At 42.1% G+C, this 26,842-nt stretch overlaps 1 protein-coding gene and 1 pseudogene across 3 annotated transcripts in view; one reads left to right on the top strand and one right to left on the bottom strand.

The window, feature by feature from the left end:
• TICAM2 (TIR domain containing adaptor molecule 2) overlaps window positions 1–26,842 on the top strand; it is a 44,292-nt gene that overhangs the window by 14,201 nt on the left and 3,249 nt on the right. Inside the window, exon 1 of one of the 3 annotated variants that reach the window (XM_070377200.1) lies at window positions 12,591–12,748. The exons of 1 other annotated variant lie outside the window; for it this stretch is intronic. The gene's annotated coding sequence lies outside the window, so the exon portion shown is untranslated. Of the gene's footprint in view, window positions 1–12,590; window positions 12,772–26,842 lie in introns of those variants that run through there. One more of the 3 variants, XM_070377201.1, reaches the window with a different exon arrangement.
• Window positions 7,475–8,504, bottom strand: LOC138989356 (large ribosomal subunit protein eL33 pseudogene; annotated as a pseudogene).

The raw sequence follows: 26,842 nt of genomic DNA, 5'->3' as shown, positions 1-26,842 counted from the left end.
ATTAAATTGCTGTCAGCCTGCCTGAATGCTTGCTTTCTGTGCATGCTTACTCATGTGCTTCTCTCCTCAGCCAGTAACAGTTCAGTGTGGTCACTGGACCATACTTTGAATAGTACTTATGTCTACATTCCTGAAAAATGTCTAAAAAATCAGGCAAAAGTAAACATTAATAAATAAAGTTTAATGGAATATTAAATTCTATTTAATAAATTAGATGTTACATATATTCCTTTGTGACTTTGTTTAGCAAAGTCATCCATGTTAATGCATATAGCTGTAGTTTCATTACTGTGTAGTAGTCCATCATATAAATATACTAAAGTTACGGTCTTTTCTTCTGTGATGGCATTTGAATTGTTCCTAGATTTTTGCTGTTCTAAAGCCACTATGAACATTTTTGTATATTATGTCCTGTTTGCACATACATATCATCCCTTGAGAATACCAGGGCTTCCCTCATAGCTCAGCTGGTAAAGAATCCACCTGCAATGCAGGAGACCCCAGTTCGATCCTTGGGTTGGGAAGATCCCCTGGAGAAGGGAAAGGCTACCCACTCCACTCTTCTGGCCTGGAGAATTCCATGGACTACACAGTCCATGGGGTCACAAAGAGTTGGACAGGACTAAGTGACTTTCTTGAGGATACATCTACGAGTGGAATGTTTGCTTAAATCTAACTTTTTAAAGCAATAGTATCAATTAGTGCTTTTACCAGTAACAGTGGAAAGTTCCACGTTTGTGCTGTTAGACTTTTAAAACTTTACAAAATCTCCTGGGTTTGTAATGCTGTTAAAGCAACACTTAAGAATTTGAGAGGAGCTTCCCTGGCAGTCCAGTGGCTGAGACTCCATGCTCCAAACGCAGGGGGCCTGGCCTGGGTTCAGTCCCTGGTCAGGAAACTAGATCCCACATGCTGCAACTAGGATCCGGTGCAGCCAAAGAAAGAAAGAATTTGAGAAGTGACTCGAGGAATAAGACCCACCCAGAAGTCTGTTATCCATTTTCATGTTTTTCAGTTATTTTTCTAGATATATGTATATATTTTTAAAGAAACTGCTGTCAAACCTCATTGTTGCTTCATACTTCTATGAGGTTATTTTTTTCCTCACAGGTTTGTCTACCACATGGATTTCCTCTTCGTGAAGTCCTTGTTCAGATATTTTGCCCATTTAAAAAAACTGAATGTCTTGATTAACGGGATTCCTTTATATATTCAGGAGATTAATCTTTTGGTTATAACTACTTCAAAAAACGTATCACAGTTTGTATTTATCTTTCTGCTTCTAATGAAATACACCAGTCTTTTCCCATCTTGGTGTTTTAATGTGTTGTTAAATACCTCTCTATCCTGAGGTCATGAGTGTCTTCTGTACTATGTTCTAACATATGATCGTTTTGTCTTCTGCTTGGATTGAATTTTGTGTTTGGGATAAGGTAGGTGTACAGGTTCGTTCCCTCACCCCTTAAAAACTCATCTCTCTGTTGATTTGCCATGCCAAATCTTTGATCTGTTAAGTGCCCATATTTATCTGAGTCTATTTCTGGGCTCTGTTTTATTCCATTAACATTTGGTCATACACCAGTAACGTCCTATCTTAATTACTAAAGCTTTAACAGTTCTTGATATTGGTAAAACAAATGTTTCTACCTTGTTCTTTAAGATATTGGCTGTAATCTGTTCTTTACACTTTGAAACAAAGTTCAGAGTTGCACAAATTTCAAAATAAAATTTTCAAAACAAAATCTGTTAGAATTTTGATTAAAAATTGTATTTAGCGTATGAACAGTTTCCTCTTTTTAACAGTGCATTTTCCATTGAATGAACCTCTTTGGATTATTACGGTCCTTAGAGCTTTTGATAAAGATTTATAATCTTATTCATAGATGAGTTCCGTATACTTTTGTTAAGTTAATCTTGTTTTTTTATTTTTTTCATGCTATTATAATCCTTAAATTGCTTATTTTTCATTTGTTGCTGATACGTGGAAACACAACTTTCAGATTGATTCTTCTATTCAGCACTTTGCTAAATTCTTTTCTCAATTCTCGTAATTTGTATATTCTTTTGGACTTTTCTGTATATAGTTGTATCATCTGCAAGTGACGACAGATTTGTCTTCCTGTTTCTCACACCTTTCTTTTTGTTTTACTTGTCTAATTACATTTGCAGAGACCTCCACTACCATGTTGAATAGAAGCCATTTCAGACATTCTTGTTTTGTTTCTGTTCTCTAGGCATGCTTTCAAGGTATCCATAGACAGTTTATGATATTTTTACTAAGGGAGATTTCCCTTCTATTCTTTGTTTGCAAAGAATTTTTTATGATCTAAAGGCTGTTGAATTTTATCAAAAACTTTTTCTCTGAATTTATTAAGGAAACTGATTGTTTGCCACCTTTATTCTTTTTATGTGGTCAGAGAATTGCTTTCCTATTATTAAACCAACCTTCTTCTGAAGTAAAACAAGTCTAGTTCATGATGTGATACTAGTTTTTGATAACTGGATTTGGTTTGTTTATCAAGATTACATATCCATATACAGTAAGTTAGAGAGTGGATTTCTTTTCCTAGTTTCTGGAGGAGCTTCATAACATTTACATTACTCTTCCTTAAATGTTTTACTACAAATCTAAGGTGAAGTTTGCTTGGTTGGAGTCTGGTGTGGTTTTTGTGGGATGCCGACTTCATTTTTTTTTTTAATTAGTAAGACTTTCTATTAATATGTAATACTGATAAATGGAATATTCCTGAAAGTCTGTCCATTTCATCTACATTTTCAAATTTATTAGCACAATATTATTCCTTCCTTTTTAAATTTTATCCCAGATCTGTACTGATGTCCTGCTTTTCATTCCTAATACTGCTATATGTAATATACAAATTTATACCACTGTGTAAGATATTTGTATCTTCTTTACTTTTTTACTTGACCAGTCTTACCAGAGGCTTATCACTTTTATTTTTTTTTTATTAATCCAAAGAGCTGGTATTTTTTTCCCCTTTTTATTGGAATATAATTGACATGCAGCACTGTATAAATTTAAGGTGTATAGCAGAATGATTTGACTTACATACATTGTGAAATGATTACCACAGTAATTTCAGAGAACATCCATCATCTCATGTAGATATATAATAAAAAATTTTTTTAATTTTTAAAAAATTTTTGTGATGAGAATTCTTATGAGTTCTTAACAATTCTGTTAGCAACTTTCATGTATAATATACAGCAATGTTAATTATGTTGATCATGTACTTTACATTCGTAGTGCTTATTTATCTTAACTGGTAGTTTATGCCTTTTGCCCACCTTCATTCAGTCCCCCCTTGCCCCCGAGAACAACATCTCTGCCTCTGGTGACCACAGATCTGACCTCTTTCTATGAGATGGTTTGGTTGCTCTCCTACAGCACTATGCCCAATCCTGGCGCACAGCATAGTGATCCAGTATTTCTGTACATTGCAAAACGGTCATTATGATGAGTCTAGCTGCCCACTCTCACCATACAAACACGTCCTGTTATTATTGACTGTATTCCCCACACTGTACACTTCATCCCAGAGACTCATTTATTTTGTATGGAAATTTGTGCCCCATAATTTCTCTCACCTGTTTCATTCATCCCTCCGCCCCTCTTCCCTCTGACAACCACCTGCTTATTACCTGTATCTATGCCTATTTCTGTTTCGTTTGTTCACTTGTTTTTTTGGATTCCACATATAAGTGAAATACGGTATTTGCCTTTCTCTGTTTGACTCACTGCTTTATCCCATCTACCAGTTGCACACATGGCAAGATTTCATTCTTTCTTATGGCTGAGTAATATTCCATTGTATATATACAAGAGGCACTATTTCCATTGTTTTCCTTGGTATATATTTAATGTCTGTTTCATTGATTTCAGCTTTTTATGATTTTCTTGTTTGCTAGTTTGAGTTCAGGAAATATTAATAGTAAAGCCTCTCTTGCCATCGGGTGGCTACCAATCTAGAGAAATGAGTTGAGAAGCAGAGTTGTATTTTCATCAACAAGAGTTGGAAAGACAAAGGTTGGGTTTGGTATCCACCAAAAGAGGTGAGACATCTGTTGCTCTAGACTAGAGCCCAAGGGCGCTACCCTGGAGTGAGGGTACAAACTTCCTGAATTTGACAGGGTAAGTTCTGTCTTATGTCTTAAGGTATTTATTGTGTTTCCTCATGTTTCATCTTAAGTGGAAACACTGGTCCAAGTGACCTGTTTTTTTATTTCCCACTTGTCCCACTTGTAGAAGTTCGAGGTTACAACTAAGTCATGAGTAAGATACACAGTCTCTGTGCTTTCATTCCCTATTGTACATCAGCCTTGGGTGACTCAAGGGGTTCCAGATGATAACATCCTTTGGCCAGTGACCCATTTATTCATTAAACAAATATTTAGGTAGTGCCAAATATGCTCTGTCTATCCTTTTTTCTAGTAATAGGGATTCAATGATAAATAAGAACCTAGTGTTTTGTTTTAAGAAACAAAGTTTTTACATGAGAGTTTTTATAAGTCAGTTTTTATATGAGATTTTTTTTTAACCTGAGGTAAACCCCTTAAAATTATTTGCAAGTTTTAACATATCTTTAGTCTTCTGAAGAGAGTTTATAGTGTTTATCACATTCTTGGGAGTTTATGATTCACAAAGTTTTATTAAAGAATCAGTAATTTTAGCTTTTTTATATTAGTGCAAAGGTTTAAATTCCAAGCCTAATTTGTAATTTATTCTGCATGGTGGGAATTGCAGAGCTAGATGTTGACTGACTTTAATAAAGCTTTCTGTTACTTAATAGACGTTTGACTACCTACTGTGTGCCCCGCAGTGAGGATACTGAAGTAAATACTATAGTTTGTACCTACAAGGCACATGGACAAAGACTCCAAGCAGAAAACTATAAATCTTACCTAAAAACAATAGTTCTCAAATATTGGTGGTATAAGAATCACCTAGTCAACTTGTAAAAAAACATCTTTCTCAAGTTCTTTCCCATGACCGTAAGACTTTGATTCAGTACACCTGGACTGAATCTTGGACACCTCCCCAGAAAGCTGATGCAAGTGTTTTTAAAACACATTTTGAGAAGTAGTAATAGTAAACAAACAAAGTGAAAGCGCTGCACTCAATATGCCAGCAAATGTGGAAAACTCAGCAGTGGCCGCAGGACTGGAAAAGGTCAGTTTTCATTCCAATCCCAAAGAAAGGCAATGCCAAAGAATGCTCAAACTACTGCACAATTGCACTCATCTCACATGCTAGTAAAGTAATGCTCACAATTCTCCAAGCCAGGCTTAAGAGTACATGAACCGTGAACTTCCAGATGTTCAAACTGCATTTAGAAGAGGCAGAAGAACCAGAAATCAAATTCCCAACATCTGCTGGATCATCGAAAAAGCAAGAGAGTTCAAGAAAAACATGTACTTTATTGACGACGCCAAAGCCTTTGACTGTGTGGATCACAGCAAACTGTAAAATTCTTTAAGAGATGGGAATACCAGACCACCTGACCTGCCTCTTGAGAAATCTGTGTGCAGGTCACGAAGCAACAGTTAGAACTGGACATGGAACAACAGACTGGTTCCAGATAGGGAAAGGAGTATGTCAAGGCTGCATATTGTCACCCTGTTTATTTAACTTCTATGCAGAGTACATCATGAGAAACGCTGGGCTGGAAGAAGCACAAGCTGGAATCAAGAATGCCGGGAGAAATATCAGTAACCTCAAATATGCAGATGACACCACCCTTATGGCAGAAAGTGAAGAAGAACTAAAGAGCCTCTTGATGAAAGTGAAGGTGGAGAGTGAAAAAGTTGGCTTAAAGCTCAACATTTAGAAAGTGAAGATCATGGCATCTGGTCCCATCACTTCATGGCAAGTAGATGGGGAAACAGTAGAAACAGTGACAGACTTTATTTTCTCAGGCTCCAGAATCACTGCAGATGGTGACTGCAGCCATGAAATTAAAAGACGCTTGCTTCTTGGAAGAAAAGTTATGACCAACCTAGACAGCATGTTAAAAAGCAGAGACATTACTTTGCCAACAAAGGTCCATCTAGTCAAGGCTATGGTTTTTCCAGTGGTCATGTATGGATGTGAGAGTTGGACTGGAAAGAAAGCTGAGCCCTGAAGAATTGATGCTTTTGAACTGTGGTGTTGGAGAAGACTCTTGAGAGTCCCTTGGACTGCAAGGAGATCCAACCAGTCCATCCTAAAGGAAATCAGTCCTGAAAATTCACTGGAAGGACTGATGCTGAAACTCTAGTACTTTGGCCACCTGATGCGAAGAGCTGACTCATTGGAAAAGACCCTGATGCTGGGAAAGATTGAAGGCCAGAGAAGGGGACGACAGAGGATGAGACGGTTGGATGGCATCACCGACTCAGTGGACATGAGTTTGAGTCAACTCCGGGAGTTGGTGAAGGACAGGGAGGCCTTGCGTGCTGCAGTCCTTGGGGTGGCAAAGAGTCGGACACGACCAAGCAACTGAACTGAACAGTAAACACTTTAGTAATATTATGTGCCTGCTGCACTATGTTCTACATTCAATATAATTTATGTGTTCCGCTCAACACTGCTCTTTCCCACTTCACAGATTAAGCAACTGACACACAGAATGATTAAACTGACTTGCCAAAGGTCAGAGAGTTAGTGCTAGAACCAGGGTTCAAACGCAGATATCTGCAGGGGCAGGCATGTTTCTCCCTGTGTACATGTAACCTCCCAGTCTTGCAAAGGTAAGTGATAAGCTGACCTTGACCCTCAGTGGGCTCTCATCTCCAGAATCTCCCTGTAGATTTTTGGCTAGTCCACTGGTCTGCTGTGCACCTCACATGAGCCATGACTTCAGGCTAACAGCTGTGAGCTTTCCCCATTTATGTCCTCCCAAGTTTGCAGTTTTTATGACAGCACACCAGGTGTGGACTTGACTGAGAGCAGAATTTGGGCTCCTGGCCTTGTTGGCCTCACCGTGGTGGCGCTGTTGCCCCAACCAAGCTGAGGCGTGTACGAGGGTCAGGAGATGAGAACAGTTAGTTCCTGCCAAGAATGCCACAGATTCCAACCCAGAATTCAGCAGGATTTTTCAAAGTGAATAAATGATTATCAACTTGTTTGAATTTGGTCAATTTCCAGAACCCCCAAGTGATAGTTTTTAATTGTTTGGTCCAGTTCACATTTGTTTTGAGGGGAGAGAATTTGATGGTATCTTCGGAATTACTGGAAGTCCTTCCTATCCATTTTGTCAGGTCTGGGATTTGATTTTACCCACATACAATGCCTGTTACTGTTTGATGGATTCTGGCAGAAGACACAAAACTCCTGGATCAGAAAAAAGGTTTTATTGCTCGTGACACAGCAAGCAACACTACTTTCAGCATATTTGCAGTGATTCCTCTTGCTCAGAAGTCCCCTGGGAGTGGCATGAGGCCCAAGTCAATCCTACACATGCAGTGGGTCTGGGTCACATCTGAGCTTAAGGAATTCACCACTTGTAAGTAAGCTTGCTTGTTCTCTGTGGAGGGTGACTGTGCCTCATATCTCATGGTTGCCCACTGTAAATGCTGCCCTGAGAAATGGCTCAGGTAAATGGTAGCCAGGATCTCGCACATACTCATTAAGACAGAGGAACATAAGAGATGCATGGACAACTGCCTCTCCCAGTTTATCTCACCTAGTTGATAGGGACAAAGCTGTTAATACCTTTCACATTTTAAATGTCTTAGGACCTCTGGTGATATTTCCTTTTTATTTCTAATACTGTTATCTGTATCTTGTTTTTTTCCTACTTAGTTTTACCAGTGGTTTATTAATTTTATTAATCTTTTTCAAAGAACTACATTTTGCTCTTCTTGGTCCTCTGTTACTTTTTCCTGTTTTTTTAATTTCTGGCCTTATTTTTGTTTTTTCTGTCTTTTTATTTGGATTTCATTCCCTGGGGTTTTTTTTTCTGATTTTTTTTTTAACCACGCTTTTATTGATTTACTTTTCAATAAGTTTAAATCATTGAAGAGTACAGCATCACATGGATTCTGTGTCCAGTGGCCTTTGTAAGAAGGTTGCTTTGGAATTTGGCAGGAGCCATGCCACTGTTTCCATGAGCGTGTTATCTTTTCCCAGATTACTCTAGTTTTATTAGGTTTTCCTCCAGGCATCACTGTGTGTGTTCTTTGCTTTGTACACATAAGCACATCTCTTGCCTAGATAGAATTCAGTTCATTTTGACCATATACACCTTCAATTTTCAAGAGAGTTGTGTGTTCCCTCTGGCTCCGTAGACCCTGCTAATAGCCAGCAAAGATGGCCTTGAACCACAGCCTGCCAGACATATTTGTCGTTTTAAAAGTCCTGTTCCCAGCAGGCCCCCACGGGGCCTAAGGTGGCTGGAAGAGAACGGCTTGCTCCCCGATTGCCTGATGTTGTGGTTCAGATAAGTGACTCCCTGCTTTGTTTTCTGACGTGTGTTTAGGAATAGAAATTCCTCTCCTGTTTTAGCTGTATCCAGCAAGTTTTGATATTTAGCGTTTTTAGTAATATTCAAATCAAAATACTTGATGAGTCATGTTGTGATCTCATGATCCATGGTATATTTTGAAGTCTGCCTTTTAATTTCCAAGCATACAGGAGCTTTTCTTGTTTTTCTTTTTGCTTTTGTTTTCCAGATTAGTGGTTAGTGTATATATTCACTTTTTTTCAATCTTTTGATTTGATTTGATTTTGCTTTGTGGAGACTTTCTCAGTGGCCAAAAATATCTGATTTTGTTAATGTTCTGTATGTATCTGAAAAGAATATTCTGAAATTGCATCGTGCCATAATCTATCTATGTCAATGAGGTCAAGTTCATTAATCATGTACAAATCATTTATGCCCTTACTGACTGAGGTGAGTCTGCTGGACATACGTAAGATATCCCGGGAAATGGTAGAGTAAGTGAAAGAGGACAGTGGATCAACATCCTGAAAACGTCAGCAAGGAATGCCAAGGGTTTCAGGGTGTGAAGCCACAGGAAAAACACCCCACATGTCAGAGAAGCCATCTCTTTACTGACTTAATTAGCACTTTACTCTGCTTTCTTCCATTCATTCATTCATGCTTTTCAGTGAGTAGATCTGAAATTGTAAACAGCGCCCCTTGTCTGTCTCCTGCTCTAGACTGCAAAAGCTCTGTGAGAACTGGGCAATGTCTGTCTTGTTCACATTGTATCCGTAGTGCCTAGCACATCAGTTCAGTTCAGTCGCTCAGTCGTGTCCTACTCTTTGCAACCCCATGAATCGCAGCACGCCAGGCCTCCCTGTCCATCACTAGCTCCTGGAGTTCACTCAGACTCACGTCCATTGAGTCAGTGATGGCATCCAGCCATCTCATCCTCTGTCGTCCCCTTCTCCTCCTGCCCCCAGTCCCTCCCAGCATCAGAGTCTTTTCCAATGAGTCAGTCTTCGCATGAGGTGGCCAAAGTACTGGAGTTTGAGCTTTAGAATCATTCCTTCCAAAGAACACCCAGGGCTGATCTCCTTCAGAATGGACTGGTTGGATCTCCTTGCAGTCCAAGGGACTCTCAAGAGTCTTCTCCAACACCACAATTCAAAAGTATCAATTCTTTGGCGCTCAGCTTTCTTCACAGCCCCTCTCACATCCATACATGACCACTGGAAAAACAGCCTTGACTAGACAGACCTTTGTTTGCAGAGTAATGTCTCTGCTTTTCAATATGCTATCTAGGTTGGCCTAGCACATAGAAGACACTAAATAATTCATACTTGTGGCATAAGTGATAGGTGTGTTTTCTTGAAACCTGTACTGGATAATTTGAGAAGAAAACTTAAACTTGTAACCAATTTGAAATTTTAGTACAGCATGTGAATATTTATGAAGAACAATGCAGAATTTGGAGCAACTTAAAACCTAAAATGAGACAATTCAATTTGTCCTTGACATGAGTCACTTTAGGTTCATTTATGCATAGTTAATTTATGCGTGTAATGTGGGTGGTGAATGGGGAAGTAAATGTTTATCACCTTTGTCATTAATGGTATTTCAATGAAAAGGTTTGGAAAGCAGTGATTTAAAGAGCTGCCAGAAGAAGAGGAACAGGCAGGAAAAACCTGAAAGAGAATTTTAACAAGTTGGATGAGCATGAAGGCTCCTGGGTTGTTAACATCAAGGACATTGAGTATCTGGAGGAGACAATGGTCAAGTTTGTCAGTTGACAAAGAGAGATTGCCAGAGAAAAGGCAACAAAAGTACCAGGGTTAGGAACAGGGAGGCCACTATTTGAAACAGAGGATGGAGGAAAACCCAGCTGTCAGTGGATAATGAATTGTGTTGACATAGGCTTAATAGGGCATTTCACCAAGTAAACAGTCTGCCGGTGCCACCTTCGATGGCCCATCCTGATTGATGTTAGGTAGTGGGGAGAAGGAGAGAAAATAACCTAGCTCTACCTGTATGTAGTAAGCCTCTGAGATCCAGGTGCTCCTCTGTCCATGGGATTCTCCAAGCAAGAATACTGGGGTGGGTTCCCTCCTCCAGGGGATGGAACCTGGGTCTCATGAATTGCAGGGGGTTCTTTACCAGCTGAGCCACCAGGGAAGCCCTGGAGATCCAGGTATGGGCCTTCAATTCCAGTTTACTCTTCATTGTCTTCTCTGAGGTTTTGTAATGGACTTCTCCTCCTTCATCAGTGAGTAGGGATTGCCTGAAATGGGCCTGCATACAGGGTGGGGGAAGTGGGATGGTGGTGGTGTATGTGATTTCTGACTTGGGGTCTTTGGGTATGATTACAATTGGAAGCCTGAGAGAGAGATGGTAGGATTATGTATCTGGCTTTTCATCGTCTTAGATTCAGTTCAGTCAGTTCAGTAGCTCAATCGTGTCCGACTCTTTGCGACCCCATGAATTGCAGCACGCCAGGCCTCTCTGTCCATCACAAACTCCCAGAGTTCACTCAGACTCACGTCCATCGAGTCAGTGATGCCATCCAGCCATCTCATCCTCTGTCGTCCCCTTCTCCTCCTGCCCCCAATCCCTCCCAGCATCAGTCTTTTCCAGTGAGTTAGCTCTTCACATGAGGTGGCCAAAGTACTGGAGTTTCAGCTTTAGCATCATTCCTTCCAAAGAAATCCCAGGGCTGATCTCCTTCAGCTGGACTGGTTGGATCTCCTTGCAGTCCAAGGGACTCTCAAGAGTCTTCTCCAACACCACAGTTCAAAAGCATCAATTCTTCAGCGCTCAGTCTTCTTCACAGTCCAACTCTCACATCCATACATGACCACTGGAAAACCATAGCCTTGACTAGATGGACCTTTGTTGGCAAAGTAATGTCTCTGCTTTTGAATATGCTCTCTAGGTTGGTCATAACTTTCCTTCCAAGGAGTAAGCGTCTTTTAATTTCATGGCTGCAGTCACCATCTGCAGTGATTTTGGAGCCCCCCAAAATAAAGTCTGACACTGTTTCCACTGTTTCCCCATCTATTTCCCATGAAGTGATGGGACCGGATGCCATGATCTTCGTTTTCTGAATATTGAGCTTTAAGCCAACGTTTCACTCTCTTTCACTTTCATCAAGAGGCTTTTTAGTTCCTCTTCACTTTCTGCCATAAGGGTGGTGTCATCTGCATATCTGAGGTTATTGATATTTCTCCCAGAAATCTTGATTCCAGCTTGTGCTTCTTCCAGCCCAGCGTTTCTCATGATGTACTCTGCATATAAGTTAAATAAGCAGGGTGACAATATACCACTTTGACGTACTCCTTTTCCTATTTGGAACCAGTCTGTTCCATGTCCAGTTCTAACTGTTGCTTCCTGACCCGTATACAGATTTCTCAAGAGGCAAGTCAGGTGGTCTGGTATTCCCATCTCTTTCAGAATTGTCCACAGTTTACTGTGATCCACACTGTCAAAGTCTTAGATTACTTGGTTGTTTTTTTGTTCTTCCTAAACATTCAGTGGCGTTTCGGCTGCAATACAGAATCTGAGAAAAGAATCTTTCTCAAGGTGGCTTTCGGCCTGGCATGTGTGCGTTTGGGGGAAGGGGGGTGGTTACTGATGCGCCACCATCCCTAACCAGGGACGTGGCTGATTGCTGCAGCAGTCAGTGAGAGAACCCCAAAGAAATAGGGAAAGTCAAGGGACCAACTTGGAGGAACTGGAGAGTCGCTGTACCTCGAGGAGGGTCTTACAGAGTTTGGGTGAGACTGGCTGTTTCCTTCCTTTATAGCATCTAGAGGCTTCTGTTGGGAGCCCCGGGGCTTGCTGCAGGCTCAGTGTTCGGGCGCGCTGGGTAGGCGCAGAGGCCGCGGCTGCAGCTCCCACCCCAGAGCCCAGGTCTGCAGGGAAGACAGTGGAGTCCTTCTTCCGTCCTAACCTCCGAGTCGGCTCTCGTGGGCCTTTAAAAAACAATAACAACAAGGCAGCAGCGCGGGCTGAACTCCCCTGCGCGAGCTCCTCTCCTTCGCTGTCCCGGCCGGCTCTTTCCCACCGCCAGCCGAAGACTTCCAGCCTGATGCACCCCAGCCTCCCCGCGGGCGGGGTGGACCCGCAGACGGCTAAGTGGCGGCGCGCCCCCAAGGGGCGGGACGCGCCGGCCCCCGGACTTCCGCGCGCCGCGCTCGTGCCGCGGGCGTGGGGCGGGTCCGCGCCGCCCGCCGGCCCTCTCGACCCCCGCCCACCGGAAGTCGTGGAGCGCTAGGCGGGAGAGGAAGACGTCGCCGCGGGGCTCGGAGCAGCGCGCCTACCTGGCAAGTAGCCGGCGTCCGCTCGGGTGGGCCGGGTTCCGGGAGGTCTGGGGCCGGGCGGGCGGACACCTCGGGGAGCCGGGGGTCGGGGAGCCGGCCGTCCTTTCGGCTGAGTCGCCTTCCTCTGAGGGGAGGGTCCCTCTCGCAACTCTACCTTTCTTGAAGCTTCATTTTGACTATAAAACCTATTTATTATTATTTTTTTTTAAAGAAATCTCAGAATCCTAAGCAAAGAGCCCAGCGTTTCAGAAGGCTTTAAAAGTTCTCCTGGTGGGAGCCTCCGCCAGGCACGCTTGAGTCTGTGCTGAAAGTTTTGGTTTTGGTTTGCTTATTTGGGACCTTGTCCAAAAGCTAATTTGGATGAAAAGACTTAGGGCTGGCAGCGGTGAGCTCGTTTTCAGTATTGTTTGTTAGGACCTATCCAGTTTTTCATGGCAGTAAACTTTAAAAATCCTTAAAAATGTGGCCCATTTTAACATCTTAAGTAATGTGTTGGTTACAGATGGAGTTAAGCAACTCACTGAAATAAAAAAGTAGATGAGCAGATACAGACTTACCTCCTCCTGAAGCAAAGTGACTATTCCTCAAATGTCGAGCTGTGTGTTGGATGTTTTGCACTTCATCTATAGAGTCATTTGCTCCCTGTGATATTTTTTAAATTTATTCATTTAACAAATGCCTCCTGATAAATCAGTTATTTGTGCGAGTTTTCACCTCCTATGAATTAGTTATCTGCTCCCTCCTCCTCGATATTTTTTCCTGCATGTGGCGCTCAGCTCACCGCCACTTTCTGAATGTCCTTCCGCCTCCCTGGCTATTCTTGCTATGTTTCCAGGCTTCTCTTCTTAGCTACCACACGTTAGACTGCTACGGTGTTTGGTTCTTGGCCAGATTCCCTTTTGAACCATACTTTCTCCCAAGGCAATTTCTATCCCAAGGCATATTTCATGACTGTAAATACCATCTATAAGCTGATGACTTTCAGATTTTTCTTTGTAGCTTCACTTCTCTCCTGAGCTCTAGATTCACATCTAGTATCTAGCTTAACATCTCCACTTGGAAGTCTGATGGGCATTTAAATTTAGTGTGTTCCAGAAGAATTACTGACAGGCACCCACTCAGTCCTCTCTTCCGTTCTCCTCTCATTTACCTTCCTAATCACAGGAAATGTTACTGCCATCCAGTGAGGCTGCAAGTCTAGGGGTTGTCATTTGATTCCTTTTTTCAGCTCAGACCCCACATCCAAGCATCCAGCAAACTGTTGACTCTGCCTTGAAAAGATAGCTCAAATCCGATCATACGTTACGCCCTCTCTAACGCAAACCACAGTCCTCTTGTACTCGGAAGACTGTGACGACTGATCACGTCTTCCGGCCTCTACCCTTGCTCTTGTCTTCAGCGTTTCTCCAGACAGCAGCTATTTTTAGAAATATCTAGTCAGAGCTTTCCCCTCTCTTCAGAACCTTCTGGTGGCTTCTCATCAGAATCATAAAAACAAAACTCTGACTGTGGCTGCAGACCCTGTGTCATCACACCCCTGACTGCTTTCATGGGGATCTCTCCAGCTTCCCCACCCACTTGGCTGGAGTGGCTCTGATTTTGCTTCCATTCTCCTTGCCTGCAGGGGTCTCTGCTAGACTGTCGCAGGCTGTACACTTTACTTTACCCATTCCCCTGTTCCGGCTTTCTCAAGGATTACTGCCTTAGTCCTGGTAACGTCTTCTCGACCCTGACTGTCTGGGTCAGTGGCTGTTAGATACTGAACAGTACTCTCTAATATCCCATGAAGCTGATGGCACTTTTAAATCATTGGTTGCTAAAGCTCTCTAATATTAAAAGAGCACAAGCATTTTTCTCCCAAGTCTCATTTTGATAAAATGTACAGTTTGCGTTTTTGTAAAATGTTTCTGTTTTGGAGAAGATTTGCACTTTAAGGCCAGTTCTCCTTTTGAAATATAGAAAATGAAAGGAAAATCCTCCATTTACTGGAAAGAATATGCAAGTTTTTTTCTTTTCCAATTTCTTCTCTTCAGTGGGAAGCAGTAATCTCTGACTTGGAGCCTTGTTGAATGGTTCCAGAAGCAGGTCATCATAACAGGAAGAAGATAAATGAAGGTGCTTGTTCAGAGGTTATTATATGCATTTTTAAGTTGTGTAGTGACTAAGCCAGTACCACAGAATATCAAGCTTGCATAACAAAATTCAGTTCTCTTTTTAAAATATGTGGGAATGGAAATAAAAAGCAATATTTTCATCTTCTCAAAAAGCTGTTGGGGAATAAAAGATCATTTAATTTATAATATTTATTTTCTATTTTAATCCCAAGCAGCTAGTTCTGTGATATTATCAGTAGTGTATATCCTACCTTCCTCTCTTTTAAAAGAATAGAAAAAACTTTCTCATGTCAGAATTGGGATTTCAGATGTTTGAATAAATATTTATGGTAGAAGATTAAATAAAAATTCAAAGTAAAGGGATTTGGAACATGGAATGAGTAGGAGGGATAAAGGGAAGCCTTGAGGGAAGTTGGGATCAGAACTCCTGCCCTAGGCTTCTCCGTTGATCAGACAGCACTCATTAGCATGGAGCATCTTAGCAGCTGAGAAAAGAGGCAGGCTCTGCAGAGGAAGATCAGCTTGTGCTTTTTTGTTTTTCTACCTGACAGAAGCAGTTTTTTTTTAATTGTTCCATTTATTTATTTTTGGCTGTGTGGGATCTTCGTGGCTGCCTCGGCTTTCTCTAGTTGCGGTGAGCCGGGGCTGCTCTCTGGTTGTGGCCTATGGGCTTCTCCTGGTGTTTCTCTTGCTGCAGAACACAGGCTCTAGAGCATTAAGGCTTCAGTAGTTTCAGCTCCTGGGCTCTAGAGCACAGGCTTAATAGTTGTGCATATGGGCTTAGTTTTTCCAAGGAGTGTGGAATCCTGGTCTTCCCCTGACCAGGGATTGAACCCATGCCTCCTGCATTGGCAGGTGGATTCTTTATACCACTGAGTCACCAGGAAACCCTTGATAGAAGCAGTTTTTTAAAGTAATTTAACATTTACTTGCTCAAGGATCTGTTTTAGGTACTGTGGAAATGAATACTCTGTCCTCTGCTGTGTATGTTGTTCAGTGGAATATTGGAGGACCACTATTCGGTTTAGAGTTAGAAAACCCCAACTATTAGAAATTTGTATATAGGTTTAAAAAAAAAAAAGGGGGAGGTCAAGCAGAGTTAAACCTGGATGTGGGTTAAACCCATCCAAAATGTGCACGTGTGGCACCTAAGGAATATACTCTCTGGGGCATCAGGTTAACATGACCTCTGTTTAGAAATACAAAACCTAGAGAACAACATATTTCCTAAAAAAAAAAAAAAAATTTTTTTCCCAGATTACATCCATACATCTACCATACACAGATAAACAATGTTACCTTTTTGATGTACTTCTTTCCAATCTGTATTCTCTGTAGTTTGTTTTTACAAAGCTAAGATCATAGTACAGGATCATTAAAATTTCTTATATGTTATTAAAGTTTTCTCATGTTATTAAAATAATTCATAACATTTGTAAACATTGTAATGATTTCACAGAGTTCGTCATGTGAATAGTATGGCATAGTTTATGTTGCCATTCCCTACTATTTGAAATTTTTGATTATTTACCTCCAGTAGAATGTTGGCTAGCCTACAATACTGTATTCAAGTTCTCTAATAAGAAATATATTGTCATATAACTCATATTTCAAAATTTCAATAAAATAGTTCCCTAGATCCTGTGATAGGAGAAAGCTGAGCAAGTTTGAGAAATAAAACAAAACCCACGTGTAGGGAACTGGGGGAGCAGAGGAGAAAGAAGCATGAGATGAGCTTGGAGCTGAAGGAGTCAGATCATGAAGGGCATCCTTTGCCATATGAAGAAATTCTGATTCTAAGAGCAGTGGGAAGCCATTGGAGGGTTGTTCGGTTCAGTCGCTCAGTCATGTCAGACTCTTTGGGACCCCATAGACTGTAGCACGCCAGGCTTCCCTGTCCCATCACCAACTCCTGGAGCTTGATCAAATTCATGTCCATCGAGTCGGTGATGCCATCCAACCATCTCATCCTCTTTTATCCCCTTCTCCTCCTGTCTTTCCCAGTTTCAGGGTCTTTTTCCAATGAGTCAGTTCTTTGCATCAGGTGGCCAAAGTATTGGAGTTTCAGCTTCAGCATCAGTTCTTCCAGTGAACACCCAGGACTGATATCCTTTAGGATGGACTGGTTGGACCTCCTTGCAGTCCAAGGGACTCTCAAGAGTCTTCTCCAACACCACAGTTCAAAAGCATCATTTCTTCAGCACTCAGTTTTCTTTATAGTCCAACTCTCACATCCATACATCACTACTGGAAAAAGCATAGCTTAAAATTGTGTGGCTGCTGAGTGGAGAATGAATTAGACTGACCAAGAGTGGCCATAGAAGACCAGTTAGGAAGGAGCAGTGTAGTGGACTAGGGGAAAGATATTGATGTAGAATGAAAATGCAATAAAGGAGGAAGTGGAACATTTTGAGATGTCTTTTGCAGGTTGACTTGGTGACAGCTTAGAAGTGAAAGTGTAGGAATGGAAGGGACAATGTCAGTGATTCCTGAGGTGTCTGGCTGAGGTGACTGGGCAGATCGATGGTGCCATTTTCCATGGTGGAGAAGTCTGGGGAAATAAGGTGGAAGCTACCTTCCAGACCAGCAAGGAAGGCAAGTTAAAAGTACAGTGCAGTGCGTATTATAAGAGATATGAGCAGGGTATTATTGGCAGGTGGAGGAGACATGCTTTACTCAATCTGGAGATAAAATTTGTTGTACAGTCGCTCAGTCATGTCCAACTCTTTGCGACCCCATAGACTGCAGCATGTCCGTATTCTGATTGGGTCAATAATTTGTATAATAAGGATGTTAAAGAGTTGTGTTTGGGTGTCCCTCAACCTGAAAAACTGTTAATCTTATATGTGGAATTTTATGATTCATTCGTTCATTCAAAAGGTATTGTTGAATGCTGACTGTTACAAGGCTCTGGAGATACAGGGACAAGAAAGATTTGGTGTTACCCCAGTAGAGTTTACAGGCTAATGGGAAAGATGAGAACCTAAGCAGATACTCACACCATAGTAATTAACTGTCATGAGTGCTGTGCAGGGAAGACGCAGGGTGCCAGACCCCTGAAGATGCCTAACCTTTCTAATGCCAGAGCTGGAACCTAAAGTGGACAACATAGGCCCTGGTTTACTTTGACTCTAGTAAGTATCAATGGGTAATAGTTGATACAATTAATCCTTTCATTTAGACTGGGCCTTCTCCATCCTTATGGATTCTATGGAACTCCCCCAAAGAATAAATCAATGACAACTCACCTTTCATGCAAAGATGGGCACCATAAAGGACAGAAATGGTATGGACCTAAGAAGTAGAAGATATTAAGAAGAGCTGGCAAGAATACACAGAAGAACTGTACAAAAAGGATCTTCATGATCCAGATAATGAAGATGGTGTGATCACCAGCCTAGAGCCAAACATCCTGGCATGCAAAGTCAAGTGGAGGAAGCATCACTGTGAACAAAGCTAGTGGAGGTGATGGAATTCCAGTTGAGATATTTCAAATCCTCAAAGGTGATGCTGTGAAAGTGCTGCACTCAATATGCCATCAAATTTGGAAAACTCAGCAGTGGCCACAGGACTGGAAAAGGTCAGTTTTCATTCCAATCCCAAAGAAAGTCAGTGCCAAAGAATGCTCTAACTACTACACAATTGCACTCATCTCACACTCTCGTAAAGTAATGCTCAAAATTCTCCAAGCCAGGCTTTAAGAGTATGTGAACCGTAAACTTCCAGATGTTCAAACTGGATTTAAAAAAGGCAGAGGAACCAGAAATCAAATTGCCAACATCTGCTGAATCATCGAAAAAGCAAGAGAGTTCCAGAAAAACATATACCTCTGCTTTATTGACTATGCCAAAGCCTTTGATTGTGTGGACCACAACAAACTCTGGAAAATTCTTAAAGAGATGGGAATACCAGACCACCTGACCTGCCTCTTGAGAAATCTGTATACAGGTCAGGAAGCAACAGTTAGAACTGGACATGGAACAACAGACTGGTTCCAGATAGGGAAAGGAGTACGTCAAGGCTGTATATTTTCACCCTGCTTGTTTAACTTGTATACAGAGTACATCATGAGAAACGCTAGGCTGGAAGAAGCACAAGCTGGAATCAAGATTTCTGGGAGAAATATCAATAACCTCAAATATGCAGATACACTGCCCTTATGGCAGAAAGTGAAGAACTAAAGAGCCTCTTGATGAAAGTAAAAGAGGAGAGTGAAAAAGTTGGCTTAAAACTCAATATTCAGAAAACTACGATCATGGCATCTGGTCCCATCTCTGTGGCATAATAGATGGAGAAACAGTGAAAACAGTGACAGACTTTATTTTCTTGGGCCCCAGAATCACTGCAGATGGTGACTGAAGCCATGAAATTAAAAGACACACACTCCTGGGAAGAAAAATTATGACCAACCTAGACAGCATGTTAAAAAGCAGAGACATTACTTTGCCCACAAAGGTCCATCTAGTCAAAGCTATGGTTTTTCCAGTAGTCATGTATGGGTGTGAGAGTTGGAATATAAAGAAAGCTGAGCACCGAAGAATTGGTGCTTTTGAATTGTGGTGTTGGAGAAGACTCTGAGAGTCCCTTGGACTGCAAGGAGATCCAACCAGTCCATCCTAAAGGAAATCAGTCCTGAATATTTATTGGAAGGACTGATGCTGAAGCTGAAACTCCAATACTTTGGCCACCTGATGTGAAGAGCTGACTCATTGGAAAAGACCCTGATGCTAGGAAAGATTGAAGGCAGGAGGAGAAGGGCATGACAGAAGATGAGATGGTTGGATGGCATCAGCAACTCAATGGACATGAGTTTGAGTAAGCTTTGGGAGTTGGTGATGGATGGGGAGGTCTAGCGTGCTGCAGTTCATGGGGTCACAAAGAGTCGGACACGACTGATAACTGAACTAAACTGACCTTCAGTAAGTGTTATAAATGTAAGATCAGGTGGATTCAAATTCTACCCATTCTATTCCTGAACATATTGATCACCCTAGTGGGGATTTTAAAATATTTTCAGGGTGTGGGTCTGATGTAAAAGTCTGCATGTTCCTCATCTTAACCAGCACAGGTCTGTTCTGTCATGTCCTGGCAATAAATATCCTGGGCCATCTGGGCCATCCGGCTCCCACTAGAATTGCTCACCTCTGCCTCTTTAGCGTGAAATTTGCCGTAGACAATACAGGAATGAATGGTGTGGCTGTCTTCCAGTGAAACATACAAAAACAGATGGCAGTGCTGTGTTTTGCTGCTGACTTGCTGTAGTTCCCTGGCCTGGATTTGGATGCTGTATCAATTACAGTTTAGTTGCAGAAAACAGAATCTACTCAAGCTAGTTTAAGCAGAAAGGTATATAGTGGCGGATATTACAAAATGTACACTATCATTGGGCGAGTCGAAGAGCTAGGCTCCAGGTTGAGTTTCTGGAAACACCTCGGAACATCACCTGCAGAACTGGGCTAGTGGAGCAGGGACTTTTGCCAAAACTGTGAACCCTCCTGCAGCTCAGCATGCTGCCAGCTCCTGAATCACAGCAGCTCTGCAAAATATTGCTTCATGCTCTGCCTCCCTTCATATTTAACTCAGACATGTTGGCAGAACATAAGTTACACCCAGTACCCTAGCTTTAAGGAAGTCTGGGAAATACAGCTTTTAGTACTTGTAGTACGGGAAGGTTCACTAAAAGGAAGTTGGCATAAATTTGGTTGAGCCTGTCTGCTGTACCTGCTACAGAATGCCCCTTTGGCTACTTAACATCCATACCTTGCCTTCTTTCCATTCTTAAACCTCCAGACCAGGACCGCAGGAGCAGGGCGCTCTCTTCCGATACAATGCAGCCATGCCTCCTAAAAACCAACTGTGCTCACTTTCTCCCAAGATGCCAAATCCCAGAGTCCCACAGGCCACCACACCATCTGCAGTGTTCATCACAGACATTACCCTGAGACCTAACGCCCTGAAGAATTTGGTGGCTCTCCTCCTCCTCACAGGGCAAAGGGGAGTAGGAGAGAGACAGGGCTGCCCAGTGACCAAGAGGAAAACAGCTCAGCCCTGAGAAGTCCCCACACACTTCTTCATCCTCTTTCTCTCTACCAGCCAGTTCCCTCTATTTCCAGGCATTCCAAGTTTCCCTCCTCTTAATGACATCGTCTTCATTTGTAGCTGTTGACTTCTCCTGTCCTTCTTAGCTAAGCTTTCCTTTCTCCTGCACATTTTTGCCTTCGCTGTCACTTGGTTGAGGGCTCTGCTTTCTCACCTAGGTTATTGCAGCAGCCTCTCATCTGATTACTCTTCCTGTCCACAGCCTCACGGCCCTCAGGCTTCATCTCTTTACTCCAACTATCTTAACCTGTCTAAAACAAGTCAGATCATCTCACTCCCCTACTTAACACCTGCCAGGGGCTCTCTGTCTGCCCACAGGATCAAGTTCAAAGTCCTGAGCCGAATATTCTAGGTTCCTTACTCTCTCCAATCCTGCTGTCTGTCTGCCCTGATGTCTAACACTATCCTATCCCCCTCCCATCCCTGCATATGGACTTGAGGCTTCTAAACACCAAGTGCAAAGCCATCCTAACACGCTGTGCCCTCTGGTGCCTCAAGTGTCTTTGCAAATGCTGCTCCCACTGCCTGAAACCGTCCCTTCTCGGCCTTCCTGATGCGAGTGCTCCCTGCTGCAGTGTCCATCCTGAGTGCTCCGGTAGCCCCTGTTACCTGACGGGAGCACCGGTGCAGTGAGTCCTGTCTCTGTATCCTGGCTCCACTTCCCTAAAACACAGCAGGGCTTGGTGCAGAGTAGGTTTTCAGCTGCTGCTGCTGCTAAGTCGCTTCAGTCGTGTCTGACTCTGTGCGACCCCATAGATGGAAGCTCCCCCGTCCCTGGGATTCTCCAGGCAAGAACACTGGAATGGGTTGCCATTTCCTTCTCAGCAACATTTACATTTATTAATAATGATAAAGCCTGTTAATTAAGCAAAGAAACTAATTTTGTACGTATTTGCCACAAGATGGTGCTATTCAGATAGGAAAAACAACTGAAAGTTTCTCCAGGGCTGAAGGAGCCAAGTATACTAGATGCCTAAATGTTCGTTAAATGTATTAAATTTCAGAGGCAGTGATTTAAACACATAAGCATTTTCAGTGGTAAACACAAGGACAGGTTGAAAATTGTGGATGAATATGTATTTTATTATCAAATTATTACTGGTCATTGTTTCACTTCCTGTTGTTTGGGAGTCTCTCTTCCAAAGTTGTCAAAATGTTTTTAAAATAGCAAACAGTAACTCTTAATTCTGAGGGCAACAAACTTTTATGGAGGGTTACAGTTGGGTTTTTCAGCAAAACAGGACCAGTAGGTTTCATAGGGGGAGAGGCAGGAAGGGTGGGAGGTTTACTGTAAGAAACTGGCTCTTGTGACTGGCAGGGCTGGACACTCAGATCGGAGTTGACTTTGCAGTTTTGCATATGAAGGCTGGGAGTTCAGGTGGAATTTCTCTGTTGCCTTCCCAAGGCAGAATTCCTTGGGGAAACCTCAGTATTGCTCTTAAGGCCTTCATTTTTTGGCTAAGTCTCACCCACACTATGGAGAGTAATCTGCTTTACTCAGAGTCTACTGCGTTATTCATTTACATTTTAAATTTAAGATACAGTTGATTTACAACCTTATATTAGATTCAGCCAGACAGCACAGTGACTCAATGTTTTTACAGTTAAAGTTTACTGCTTTAAATGTCAGTCTCATCTAAAAATACCTGTAGGATGACATCTGGACTGACGTTTGACCAAACAACTAGGCACTGTAGCCTTGCCCAGCTGACACATACAATTAACTGTTGCAAAGGTCTAGGTGAGGAAAGTAAACTTTGTGTGAACAAGAAATTCACACTGATGTTTCAGTTTTGAGTTATGGCCAGGGCAGAGAGGGCTGGCTGTAACCACCCCAAGGAACCTCCTGGGAAGTTTCTGCAGGAAGAGAGGCTGTGGTTGGGATAGGACCCCCTGGGTGCTGCCCTGACCCTCCTGCAACCACAGAAGGCTTCTGCTGGGGGCACCTGGGGACTAGTCAACACGCCAGTTCAGTCCCTGGGTCCAAAAGATCCCCTGGAGGACGGAATGGCAATCCACTCCAGTATTCTTGCCTGGAGAATCCCATGGACACAGGAGCCTGGCGGGCGCAAAGAGTCAGACACAACTAAAGTGATTTAGCACGCACAAGCATAAAGAAGAGTAATAACCTTGGGGACACCGTAGTCTCACCCCAACAGGTTCCATCCTCTATCATTTAAGTTTTGTTTATGCTACAGACTGAGGTTTGGGGCAGTCCTAAGGAAGGAGTTTTGCTTCCTCTTTTCCTGAGAATAATGAAATAGTCAGAGGGAAGTTCTGGCATCCTCTGCCGCAGCCACTCACCCCTCTGGATGCACACGGCTTAGTTCTGCATTCTGCTACTAAAGTAAAACTGTAAAGTGTTCTTCAGCTTCTTTGTTATGTATTTAATAACAAAATTAACAGCTAAATGTATGGAGCACTCTTCTAAGCCATTTGATCTTGCTGAAAACCTTAAAGGTAGGATTATAATTATCACCATTTAATGCACAATGAGATCAAAGCACAGAGATACACGTACGGTAACTTGTACAAAGTCTTGCAATTGTTTTTGTATAGTAGGGCTGGGATTTATGTTCATGCAGTCTGATTCCAGAGCACGTAATCTTCATGAGAATGGAAATTTGTATTTGACTGTTGCCTACTATGATTCTTCTCTGTGTTCTTTCTTACTTCCTGTAATATTTTTGCACACTTGCCAAGTATGCATAGATGCCATTCAGTTCTTTTCGTCTTACTCCTGTTAAATGTGGGGGGTTCCATTGGCACCTGCTTTTGCCTGAGTCTCCTGATCCTCACCCTGTTGCTCTTCCCTACAGAACTTCAGTATAAGGGCTCCATTCTGTTAAGTTGTATCTTTCCACGTTTCTGTTGCCCTGGTGATTAGCTCCATTGGGCTGTGGTCAATAGTAATTGGTCGTTTTGGTCTTAGATCTTTACTGGGGCATGGGATGGAGGTGGGTGTGTCACTCTGTCAAGTTAAAAGCAAAACAAAACAAAAAAATGTTCAGTCTTACAGAGAGCTGCTGCTGCTAAGTCACTTAAGTCGTGTCTGACTCTGTGCGACCCCATAGACGGCAGCCCACCAGGCTCCCAGTCCCTGGGATTCTCCAGGCAAAAACACTGGAGTGGGTTGCCATTTCCTTCTCCAGTGCATGAAAGTGAAAAGTGAAAGTGAAGTCGCTCAGTTGTGTCCGACTCTTAGCAACCCCATGACTGCAGCCCACCAGGCTCCTCCGTCCATGGGATTTTCCAGGGAAGAGTACTGGAGTGGGGTGCCATTGCCTTTTCCGTTTACAGAGAGCAGTTTGGCCAAATCTGTCACTGTGACAAACACATTTGTCCTTTGATATAGACATCCCATTTGGGCTCATTATTCTCCAGATGACCTTGCATGTGAATGAAGTGGCACTTGTACAAAGTTATTCACTGCAGCATTTTCATAATAGTTATAGACTGGAAACAAATCACATAGTCAAGAACAGGGGACAGTTAGGGTACATTCACATGTTGGGAGATTATGTGGAGTTTCTCTGTATGCTGATATAGAAGGCTCTGAAGTTATTAAGGGAAAAAGCAGTCGCCTGTCTATTACTCTGGCAGTGTATATGTATATATGCAACGATACTTTCTTAAATGAGGAAAGAAATATATAGATACATGTATAATGGGGGTAACAGGATGAATGGGGAAGAGAAGGATGGTAGTGAGACTTCTCAATACAAAGATTTTCAAAATGTGCCTTTCCAAAGAAGTAAATTAAAGATGTATAAACACACAAAAATGTGTACACACACATTTTTATTCCTGTAAGCAATCCTGTGTGCCTTTCCCCAGCGGCACCTTCACTGTCCTCCCTCTGAATTGAGGGGAAGGAGCAGAAACCTGAATGTCTGAACCCTGGTGCTGGCTGGCTGTGATGGGGGAGGAAGACGCTGACAAGGCTTTGCAGGATTCTCTCCGCCAGCCTTCTTTCCTTCCCTGTTCTTTCCACATTCCCTGCCTGCCTTCTGTTCTTTTTGTTGATGGAGTTAATTAGCTCAGGGTGAGCACGGTCAGGCTCTGCCCCCCACCTTCCAGCCTGGAGAACCCCTGTGATGAATCTGGACCACTTCTCCATCTCTGGATCACGTGGCGATGGGAAAGACAGATCTCCAGCACAGAAAAACTTCCTGCCTCTTTGCCTCTTGGCTGCCTCCTTACTTTAAGTGAAGTCGCTCAGCTGTGTCCGACTCTTTGCAGCCCCATTGACTATAGCCTACCAGGCTCCTCCGTCCATGGAATTTTCCAGGCAAGAGTACTGGAGTGGGTTGCCATTTCCTTCTCCCTCCCCAAATTAGAAGAAGTTTTCAGACATTGTCACTGACTTGATTCTCGCTGGTCTGCTTCAGGTGGAGGTGGGCAGCAGTGCTTGGAAGGTGGAACAGCACATCATAGATTTCTGGAGTGTTTTGCTCTTTTCTGCCAACCAGAATTTAAGAAAAATGAGACATGAAATTGTAATTATTATCCATAGTGTAATTTTTTCCTTTTGTTTTTTGCGTGTGTGCTAAGTCACTTTAGTCATGTCCGTCTCTGTGATCCCATGGAGGAGCCCACGAGGCTCCTCTGTCCATTGGATTTTTTATGCAAGAATACTGGAGTGGGTTGCCATTCCCTTCTCCAGAGGATCTTCCCGTCCCAGGGATTGAACTCATGTCTCTCATGTCTCCAGCATTGGCAGGCAAGTTCTTTACCATTAGCACCACCTGTTTATTTTTTATTTCAAAAATTTCACAATCTAACTTGACACACCATTTTCCCTAGAGGTTTCTGACACTTCTTAGGAAAATCTGCCATCTTATTTCACATGCCCTCATCTGCAGCAACTAGTGTATAAGATAATGAAGTTAAGTTGGTTTAAAAACCTATCTTAATGAGTAAGTGAAGATTATTTTAACTGACACTTTAATAGATTGAATAGTTTAACTTATTTTTAATGCAGGGGAAGCTTCTTTCTGCAATTTTGCATAGTAAAATTTTCTCATGATACAATAACAAAGTCAGCAATAAATCCTAACCAAAGAAGAGAGTCTGAATTCATTCAGGTTTATTATTTGGGATGTATGTATGTAGCATTGGAGGGCTGTCATGCCTTGGACCGCCACTTGGTGGCTGGCATGGTATACTGTGGATCCAAACCTGGCGTTCAGACAGAATGGATGACAGGTGGCAGCCAGCAGTTCCTTCACTATTCAGAGACAGTAGCAAACCTTTCCCTCCTTAAGTACATTAGGAAGAAAATTCTCTTATTTTTTCTTCCCTTAACATTTTTCACCAGTTTTGCTACATGGTTTCTTCTGAACCTGAATTATTTTGGCATATGTAAACTACATGTTACTTAGGACATTATGAATCAGATTCTCATTTCTTCTTGAACTCTGGTTTTTGCCCATGAACAATAAATAAAAATGCTTGGAATATAGCTTATGGGCCCATATTTTGAAAACATGGAATTTATATTTAGTCTAAATTTTCTGTCTTTTTATAAAAGAATCCCCCTTGAAACTGCCTATTTTGAGAATTACATTAGCAACACTGTGAACATTATCTGAATATTTATTTAAATTAGGCTCACATGGAGTCCCTTTCACAGCTGATCTAATTCTTCCATCTGAATTTAGAATTTTTTAAATAAAAGAACAAGTATAGACTATAATGATTATTTGTTAATTTCACTGATGAAAACTACAAGGCTTTGTTTCCAGATTTCACTTCCACACCAAGATGTTAATTTCTCCGTAGGTGAATAAATATGTTTTCTTAAGTATTCTCAGGATTAACTGGAAAAAGATATTCCTTACTTTTCACAATCCTTACTATAGTTCTCTACCAGCCCCATTAT

The sequence above is a fragment of the Bos mutus genome, chromosome 10, assembly GCF_027580195.1.
Source record: "Bos mutus isolate GX-2022 chromosome 10, NWIPB_WYAK_1.1, whole genome shotgun sequence".
Lineage (NCBI taxonomy): Eukaryota > Metazoa > Chordata > Mammalia > Artiodactyla > Bovidae > Bos > Bos mutus.
The sequence above is the reverse complement of the archived record's forward strand: the minus strand, read 5'-3'. Positions and strand labels throughout refer to the sequence as shown.